At 35.3% G+C, this 10863-nt stretch overlaps 1 long non-coding RNA gene across 1 annotated transcript; it reads left to right on the top strand.

The window, feature by feature from the left end:
- The first annotated feature begins 740 nt into the window (after window positions 1-740).
- Window positions 741-1143, top strand: LOC113750134. The gene is made up of 3 exons (XR_003464637.1): window positions 741-839; window positions 923-981; window positions 1079-1143. It is a non-coding gene; the product is annotated as an uncharacterized LOC113750134 (long non-coding RNA).
- The last annotated feature ends 9720 nt before the right edge of the window (window positions 1144-10863 follow it).

Below are 10863 nucleotides of genomic sequence, written 5' to 3'. Positions count from 1 at the left end.
ATTATTGCTGTCCATCCGAAGAAGATTGGGAGAAAGTTGAAAAAGTATGCAGCATTTTAGAGACATTTTGGGCAACTACGAACATCATCTCAGGTAGCGACTATCCAACTTCAAATTTGTTTCTTCAAGAAGTTAAGAGAATAAAGCTAGTTTTGGATAGTAAGGCTAATGATGATGATGATTTCGTAAGAGCAATGGTGAGAAAGATGAAATTCAAATTTGATAAGTATTGGGGAGAATGTAATCTATTAATGGCTGTGGCTGCTGTCTTAGATCCCCGACAGAAAATGACTGCTATAGAATATTGCTTTCCTAAACTTTTTTCCCCTAGTGAAGCTCAGCAAAATATTGAAAAGGTTAGAAATGCTGTCTTTGAATTATACAATGAATATTTGCAAGCAAATGAACTTCGTGAGGGTGGAAATAAAAAGGATTCTCAGGTTTCTTCAAGTAGTGTTTCTGAAAGCAGTGCTTCTGGTTCGAGTTGGGATGATTTTGATGAGTATGTGAGGGAATATCAAACTGGAGCGCCTCAAGAATCTGAATTACTCATATATTTGGAAAATGGTCCAATCAAGATTGATTCAAGTATGCCGCGACATGAATTTGATTGTTTGAATTGGTGGAAGAATAGCAAGCTCACATTCCCAATTTTATCCAAGATGGCAGCCGATATCCTTGCCATTCCTATTACTACAGTTGCTTCTGAGGCTACATTTAGCGCTGGAACAAGAGTAATTGACTCTTATAGAGCCTCACTAGCTCCTGAAACTGTAGAAATGCTTATGTGTGCCGGAGATTGGTGCCGAAACATTCATGGAGTGAAAAAAAAGATAAAAGTAAGTTTATTTCAAATTCATGTTATTGAAACAAAATTAGTTTATTATTTATTGTTATTGTTACTGTTATTATTATTTTGCAGAAATTGAAGGCAGCAAAAGAGATTCTACTTCCCATAAAATGAATGTGATAATTGGAAAGGTACATTGTTTGTGTTTAACACTTCGATTCCTCTTCAAATATCTTGTTTTACATTTTACAACTACTATTTTATTACTTAAATTATTTTTTTTGATAGGGCCTGCAGTTGAAATTGGAAAGTTGGAAAGGATTATTGTGGAATGGACAAGAAGTTGCTGTTTTACTGCTTTAATTGTAAAATTTGTTTCACTTTTTTAAGTATGGTTATTTCTTGACAATTGACATTGCCTGTTGAAGACATTCACTTGAATGTTGAGTTGTTGACACTTTGTCTTTGTTGTTTCTATTTGTGTGACTTGGTGGATGTTGGTTGGCTAACTTATCTTTGAATTTGGATGCTGGTTTTGATGTTAAAATATGTATGGATGAATTTGGATATTGGTTGACAACTTGGCATTAGGCTGCTAAATTTTTTGATAGTTTGACAAGTTTGACAACTTGGAATTATGTATGAATGAAGGACAAATTCTGCTTAAGGATATTGCAGACTTACTTATTTGTGTTCTGTGTCCAGACATTAGATGTATGATTTTAGCCTTAACATGTAACAAATGTCAAGGCCAAAAAAGATATTGCTAGCGTTCATTTCACTGGCAAACTTGTGTATCCTGGGATCCCCCCATAGTTGCCTCCTTTGTATCTTGCTTAAAATAGCACCTTGTTATGTACAAACCATACCATTGTAGGGGTTTTATTTTCTTTCTTGATTTCGTGGCCTTTTTTGGGCTAAATAACTGAACCTTAGTGGAGTATCAAGAGATGTTAACTGCCTTTTTAATGGACCTTCGAGCTCGAGCTCGAGCTCGGATGCTCGAGCTCGAGCTCGAGCTCGATCACGATTCGAGCAATTTCGAATTCGAGCTCGATCGCTCGAGCTCAAGCTCGACCGCTCGAGCAATTTCGAACACGAACTCGATCCTCACGAATTCCTTACGAATCGAATTCAAGCATGTAAAATTAATATTCGTTGATCTCGAGCTCGATCTCGAGCTCGATCTCGAGCCTTAAGCACTTTGTCGAACTCGAACTCGATCAAACTAGTATTCGAGCTCGATTCGATTCGTTGACACCCCTAGTCATGAACATCCTTCCATCAAATCTTCAATCAACCATCAAGTTATTGTCTCCTTGTATCTTTCTCAACCTTCTTGAAAGCAAGAGAAATTGGCTAGGGTTTGCTAGAAGAAGAACTAGGATTGCCTCTCTTTTTCTTTTCTCCAATTATGCCCTCCAAGTTTTGGATCATCACATATTTATAAGAAGGTTGGAGGCGGCCAAAAGGTAGATTCTTCATGCTCAAGAAACTCTAGAAAAATCAAGTCTTGTTTAGACTGACATTAGAGCTGTTAATCGAACCGGACAGCTCGTGAGCCGAGCTCGACCCGGCTCGATAAGAGTTTGGCTCGGCTCGTTAAGAGAGACAAACGATCCGAGCTCGAGCTCTACTCAGTACTTGTTTAATACACGAGCCGAGCTATGCTCGGCTCGTTTAAGCTCGTTAGGCTCGAAGGGTAGGGGCATTTTCGTTATTTCAATGTATATGTGGTACTCTAACGTAAGTCATCTCCCGTCTCCGTCTGTAGACCTAATTTTCTTTCCTCTTTTGGTCTTACGTTTTCCCGTCCCACAGCCGTCACCCTCCAGCCGCACCCCGCAGCCTCCATTCTCACGCCTCACCCAGCAGCCTCCATTCTCACCCCGCAGCCACCATTCTCACGCCGCATCCGGCAGCCGCAGTCGCACGCCTGCACCCTCCATTCTCACCGCCAGGCGCTATCCTGAATTTTCTTTCCTTTTTCTGCCAACTTTTTTCCCGTTCCACACCCGCAGCCGCAGCCATACGGAGCCACCTCGGTAGAGCCAGGGGCCTCTACCATATCCCGATTCGCTGCATTCTGGTAACCATTTCTTCTCAATTTTTGCAATTTCTTGATCATAGGTTGGCATATCCAAATCGTCTTCTTTTCAAAAGATACCAACAAGTATGTTTAATTAGTTTTTCTTTTTGTGGTAAGAGATGTGTGTTTAATTGATACCAGTTCCTCTGATTTCCGTCTACTTAATTCCTTTTTTAATCACTTCTTTTTTTTTCTTTTCTTTTCAATTAGCTAGCAAATTTAGTAGTATATATATATATATAATATATATATACATATACTGGGACCATTATATGAAGACGTGGGAGAAATTGCAGCTCCGATTGCTATTCGATTATTGGTCTGGACAAAGCCTGAGCATAGCAAATTATAACAACCTATGGCTTGATATGCATCGCTCTGTACATCATTCATTGAATTAGCTTGATGAATTTGGTCAAGTTAATTACGATTAATCATAAGTTCCTTAAAGAAGATGAATGAATGGCAATAATTAATGCCACTGCCACTTAGACACTTACTGTCCAATATGTAAAAAATCTTGGATAGTTGTCCCCATACAGCTCTGAGCTAACCTGCGGGAATTAAATGAATTTAGGATCTATATATGGCTCCATATACCCAACAAAAAAAAAATCAATGAATTAGAAAGGTGGTTGAGTATGTAATAAGTGCTTTTGTTATCAATTTTGAGCAACCAACCATTCACGTACACTACCTTCTATGTATGCTTTCCAATCAAAAGAAGTAGACTGACTTCCCATTTCAATTTGAAAAATGAATTATGGTAAATATTTGTTTCTCTGAAAATAAATCAGGCAGATTATTTCCTATGTTTAAAAACCATGGTATGTAATTGATCCCTTGTGATCATTAAATGTCATCTGAGGTATTTGCAGGATATTTCTAGGCAGTTAGCAAGATAGATGCACTTTTGCTTACTAAATAGCAATTAATTTACGTAATTTGAAGTTAGTAATTAGCAAAAATCTGCTTACACATGTAGGTAGTACATGCATATATATTACTTCAATAGCAGATTAAGTTGACAATTGCATCTTAACGTTAGTTGTTTGCATTCAAAGTCAATTCCCACTATGTTTTTCCTTGGCAAAGCACTTAGGAAAGCTGCCATCTTTAAATTGATTCATATATTCAAAGCCATCCATTAAGCCAGGACTTGTTATGCACCAAATCATGAAAATTTTGATTTTAAAGAGTTCTCATCTCTTCATGTCACATCAGTATGTTATACTTTTGTATCAAAAGAGATTCCAACTTTAGCTTCCACTTTCATTGCCCATGCTCATCTTTTGTTTTTCCTGTTTCCTTAGTTTAGTAATAAACTGCTTTGCTTTTCGATTTCTGATGATCTGGTTGAGTTTCATTCGAGATGGTTGGCTACAGTCAGACCACTAGAGCGCATGTGAATTGTGTACTATCTTCAGATGACACTATTCGTATTTAATTTATTGGAAATGCCACTACACTGTCCTTTCATCACTGTCTGCATGCACAAACAAATTGGAACTATGGATTCAGTATTTCCCCGTAATTCATCACTGTCCCTTGTTTGGATTGCCATTTTAAGAGTTTTTAAGAGCTTTTCTCTGTTATTTCATTAATCTGAATGTAAGCTTGAGAATTGAGATAGGAGATAGGAACAAGTTAAAGAAATGTTAAAATTGGCTTGAAGTGGGCATTATTTCTTGGAATCTGTTTTATTACTTTTGTATCTTATTTCTTAGAAATGTTATTCTAAATTTCTGTTTTGGCTAATCAAAATTTGTATTGGTTATTAAATGTGTTTTGATTAAGGAATGTACAGCTCTCCACTCAACTCATTTCAAGGTTCATCATCAAGTCTTGTGATGGAGCAAAATATTGAAGACGTGGAACAATTGAACTACAATGAAGAAAGAGCCGATGAGATGAGTGAAGAAGAGATAGAAATGATAGAAGATGATGGTAATGAAGGAGGACAGCAAGTAGATGGAGATGGAGGAGCTGGTCCTTTGGAAATGTTGTTATCTGATCTGTTTTGGACATTTTGGTCACTGATATGTTGTAATCTGATCTGGTTTGGACATTGTAATCCGAGTTTGGACATTTTGTTTCTCCATTTGATGGTTATTGCTGTAGTTTTAACTTCTTTTTAACTCCATAATTATTAGGTTCTGGCTTTTTATATTCGAGCTTGCTGAAGTATTAGATTCTGCCTTATATTGTCATTTGGCATGGCTTGACGAATTGAAGATGATAAATCAGGGAATGTTTATCTTCTTTTGTCAGGCTAAATATGAGTGTGCCAGGACCTGATATGTTGTCTCCCGTAAACGAGCTCGAGCTCGAGCTTCGAGCTTGAAAAACTCGGCTCGAGTTTTTCGCGAGCTCGGCTTGATTTCAAACTCGAGTTCGAGCCCAAACTCGAGTTTTCTACCAGTATATCGAGTCGATCTCGAACGCCTTGTGAAGCTCGAATTACTAATCGAGCGAGCTCGAGCTAGCTCGATTAGAGGTTCGAGTCGAGCTCGATTGTCCTATGCTCGAGCTCGACTCGGCTCGTTTAACAGCTCTAACTGACATCTTAGCCGACCATAGAACCGGCAATGGTCTAATTTGAACTGGCGGTATTGGCTTCTAACCGGCCTTGAATCCTTAGTTTCTGCTCCATCTTCATCTCAACTAGTCTTGCAACCAGTAGTGTTCAATTTGAAGCCGGCCATGTTTATTTGGAGTCGGTCCTGACTTCATTCTTAGTTTCTTTTACTTGTCCATCCACTTTTTATGCAATTTGACTTGATTCCATGCACTTGCATTCTATGATCAATGTAAATTATCATCAATTCTTCTATTTAATGATACATATGTTTCAAGTACCTAAAATGCATGGAAAATTCCAACTAATCTGCTAAAGTTTACATGTAATAACAAACCTCACGTTCATGCATATATGTAAACCCTAGTTAAAAAAACTATAAAACGTTACAAAAGACACTAAAACATACGCAAAATAATTCACTTAATTATGTAAATCATTCACTTGTCAAGGAAAGTGAGGATCAATGATTTCTTAACAAATAAGTTATCTAACGAACCTCTATATATCATGACCAACAATACAACACCCAAAATGAGAAGAATATCATTTCATCCAAGCATGGCTGCTATTTGAATGACAAAGCAAAATGAACGGACTTTTAGAAAAAAAATATTTTGATATAGTCTTCTCCGTTTATTGATAATTTTTCCTGTCACAACACAAAAGCCTCGACCAAATGCATATACATATACATTTTTCTGAATTTGGACAACTCAATAACCCCAAGAATAGCTAATAATAGCAAGTAATATAAGAAAATGAAAAAATAAATCATAGTTCCCAATAAAGGATACAACTATTAGCATCTCATCTATTCTAAAAAAATAGTGCATGAATACCCTAAAAAGGACCACAAGCATTTGATACCAGTGTCTCTTAGTGAGGGAATTTTGTGAAGAAATAAAACTTTGTGGTAGAATATAAAAGATCTGAAAAATTTGAGTGGTTAGCGTGTAAATATGTAAATTTTAGATAACTATAGTAGCAGTGGATTTTTACTATTCGTCATTACCAAAACACTTTTTCTTCTCTTCCTTCTTTTGTCCTCCCCTTTCATCAAAAACACTCTCTTATCTCTTCTATATTTCCTTGCATCAAGATGGGTTTTTGGCAAATCAAGATCAAGCAAGAAGTAGAAAGTTAGAAGATTCCATTTTGCCAATTAAGGTAATTTCTTATGATTTTGAACTTGAGTTTGGGTTTTTTTTTGTTATAGTGATTGGGTTATTTTGGTTCAAATCTTTGATTTAGATTTCTTGATCGTGGTGGTTGGAGTTGCTTTTGGTCTTTACTTGTATATGGGTTTAGCATTTGCCTCGAAATAAAGATGGATAATCTTGATAGCAATCACATGATTTGGATTTAATACCTTGCTTGGAAGTTGTTATGTATAATATGATTGTCAGAGATACAGATTATGGATTTTGATGACTATGTAAGTTGAGAGATGATTTAAGATAGAAATGAAACTTAAGACCCAAACTTGAAACTTCATTCTGCCTCAAATTCGTGGTAGGATTTGTGGTTAGATCTAGCAAGGTCTTCGAGTTGGATTCGGTTCATAGCATTATCGCACTTCAGTGTTCTAGGCATATCTTGGTATAGAGAACTCGGAATTGAAAGTTGCTTACTACATTAGAAACTAGACTTAAGAGAGCTTTAAGTAAATATTAAGAGATCGTCCTAATTCCTTAACCACAAATATTGGTGAACCTTTAAATTTGACCCTTGTGTTCTACTAGTGTGGGATGATGATGTTTACTATAGGGTATTAGTTAGGAATAGTGTTAAGCGTCTATGTTATGATAAATTAGTATGGATAAGAGTTTTCAGAATTTAATTAAGTACCTTGTTTATGTCTAGGTAAATTCTATTAGGACAGTTCAAAGTTGAACTAGATGTTAGCTCGCTAGGTGAAAATAAGGGGTGTGTATATTCTTTATCTTTTGAAAATGCATTTATCTAAACTATTTTGACTATGAAAGCTATTTTATATATGTATAAAAGTGACATGAGCATGTATATGTTATTGATGTACTATAATTATATAATTGTTTTCAATTAAGAAGGAATAGTTTTTAAATTGTCAAGCTTTTGTATAAGGTGACTTTTGATGAGACTAGTTCCTTACATTTCTTTGAAATGGATTAACCATGTTGTAGTTAGCATTATCAAACGGGCTAACTATATTGTAGTTAGTATTATGAACCGTGTTAATCAGTCAAGTTAACAATTGGATATTCAGGGTCAATGGTTAATTTTGTATCTTGAACTCAATATAAACCTAGACATTGTACTTATGATATGCAATTGGATTGTGATATTATGCATATGTATGAGTGAATATTTGAACTGTATAATGTATACTAACATGCTCAAGCCAATAAAGATATACATGTGCTACTTATTGAGTAAGTTATAACTTATCCCACTTATTGACATTTTGTAGAAATTATAGCAATTGCATGAGGCATTACAGGGAATGACGGTTGCTAGAGTGTGATTAATATGAAGGAAGAAGATGTTGTAGTTTAATCATTGAGTTTCTTGCTTTGTAAGGCGATGTTCAATGTAGACTCATTTTTTTTTGTATCAGGTTTGATTCTTGGGGTTGAAATTTTAAGTTTGCATTTTCTTTTAGTTGCGAAGAATACAAGGTTCATTATTTTTATGGATCATTGTTGATATTTGATGAATTTTAAAATAGTGCAGTTTTGTTGTTGTGTACCTTGTAGGTTAGCCACAGGGTATGGCAGTATCATATCTTGAATACGGAACATAACATTTTAGTTGTATCAGAGTTCAAGTGTGGATCTTTCTTTAGGAGTATGAATGAATATTTGATGTGGTTTGTGGAATCTAGTTGGTATGTTTGGCAAGAATAGTGATTGAGTTGATTTACACTTTCGGTGGCTAACCTTAGTATGAATTGACTTTATTCATCTTAGTGGTTGAATACAAAAAAATTGTCAGATTTGAGAAGTTTGGGTAGTTTGTCAACTATACTTGTCAATTAGGATAGTAATTATGACTTATATCAGTAGGTATTTTTCTTAGGAAAGTTAGATATTATAACTTCTTGAATATGTTTTGTGTGAATATACCTAATAAAATGAACCAGGGTTGGGATGAAGGGACTAGGTAAGCTAAGCTAATTATCATAACCTTTGTGTGATATTATTCAATATTTTAGTAGAAATGTAGGATTTTGAACAATTTGAATTTCATGGGAGTTTTAAATCGTAGGTGGATACCCTTGAAAAGTGTTATTGGTTATACTTAAAAATTCTCTAATAATTTTCTCAATGTACTTGTACTATCTATTATCCTTCTACCTGATGCAACTTACAAATGACGTTCTATCAAAATTTCATTCTATAACTTTAGTTGTATATGCTTGTTGGGTGCTATTGGACCTTTTCACCCTAAAATCTAATTCATTGATATTCATATTTAGATTGTTCATTAGCTACTCCTGATAATGATGCCTTGCCTTCAACTTCACTATCTTTTTTTTCCTAATAATGATGTTTTGGATTCTGATTCATCATTGTAATGATCAACACCAAAAACATGAAACAGGAACATGGATTTCATTGCCATCATCAGTACCTTTAGTCCTTTCTTCTATATTTTTTGATCTAACTACAATAAAAGCTAAACAAAGCTCTTCATCTATATCAATCCTAATAGCCAATGACTACACTATTTGGCTTTCTTGGAGCTAGTTCTCTGTCAAAACTTATCTTCAGTCTCTCTTTAACACATAAGATGCATTGGCCTTGTCAAATTTCTTCTTCATCTCACACCTACCCATACTCAATTTTGTACTTTTCTAATGGCTCAATAATATTTACCTTCATTGTCGTACAATGCACTCTATCAAGGGTAGACTTTTTAAGGAATTCTGGTTTTTCAAAGAGAAGAAATTCCTCTTTCATTTGGCTTATTAGAATGGAAAATTGATTTTGCTAGATTTGAAAATAAGTTCTGGTTAGAGTCTTTTCTATCACTTTGATCTCTTTGCCTACTATCCCATCTTCTGCGAGGACCCAAATTTTTACTTACTTTAATTCTATTTCACTGGCTTATTTAAATATTTATTCATCCGTTTTCTCTGAATAATTTATTTCAACCATTTTAAATTTATTTATACGAAACAATGTCTCGTTAGCAAATTTAATTTTTCTACGGCTCGTTTAGCGAGAAATAGCGAATACACGTTTTTTGAGACAATATTCGATTCGAGAGTGCAATGGTCTTGGAGATTTAAGGACTCATGTTTATTCTTAAAATAGTTATTTTTATCATTAATTACCCTAGAGTTAGTTAATTATATTATCGTTACAAGAATTTCTTTTAAGTTTCGCTTTATCGCGCGCGAATTGGAAGTTCGCGTAAATCGAGCTGGAGCGGCTAAGTGGAGATTTAAGAAATTAACACTAGACTATTAAGAGTGAATAATTATAATGTTAAAGGAATTCCATTAGAGGTTTAGTGCACAAGTGTAATAAACCCGAGAGAAAATGGATAAGAAACGCGCGCGCGCGAACACTATTTATGGTTGACTTTTGTACAAATTATAACCACAAAACCCTTAAGCTTCCAAAGGAAGCTTCTTTCATCAGCCACACTCTCTCTCTCCTCTCATCTTGGCTGGCCGAAACCCTCAAGGGAAGAAGAAGAGAAAGCTCTTCATCATTCTTGCTCCATTCTTGCACAATTTCACTCCAAAATCTTCACTCAACTTCCATATATCTTGGAGATTAGCTTAAGCTAGAAGAAAGACTTTATCTTGGAGCCTTTGGTGGCAAAAATTTCTGGTTTCTCATAAAACTAGGAGATAACAATCCAACACCATCCAATCTTGCATTCTTGGCTTTAATGGGTTTTATCCTTGGCTTTGAAACTTGTAGCTTCATTATTGTTGTTATTACTTGGATTGGATTGGCTAAAGTGGGCTCTATGAATTTCCACCTTGGTTGTATGGGCTGATACGATGATATAATGCTTGGTTTGAGTTGTTTAAGATGATTATGGATAGAGAATCGAAGGAAAGATCAAAGGAAATTGCGTAGGACTGCTGGCCGAAATCTATCCTGTTATTGCCGTGCCTTTATTTCAAATTTCTGATGCTCAAATGACTGTGAAACTGATGTATATATGTTGTATATGGTGTGTAGAAAGTTTCTACCAAAAATTATTTGAATTGGTTGAGCAAAACTTGAAATTTCGAAATGTAAAGAAATCTGGAATTGTGTTTAGGCAGCTTGAATAGCATCTCTTTGAACGAACATATCTCTTTGTACAGAGGACAAAATCGAGTGCCGTTTGCATCATTTGAAACTAGACATTTGTAGCATTCCAACAGTACACAATTCACTTTCTAGTTCAAAATGAGTG

Source organism: Coffea eugenioides, chromosome 1 (genome assembly GCF_003713205.1).
Source record: "Coffea eugenioides isolate CCC68of chromosome 1, Ceug_1.0, whole genome shotgun sequence".
NCBI classification, from domain to species: Eukaryota; Viridiplantae; Streptophyta; class Magnoliopsida; order Gentianales; family Rubiaceae; genus Coffea; species Coffea eugenioides.
Note: the sequence above shows the minus strand (reverse complement) of the source record. Positions and strands in the feature narration are given on the sequence as shown.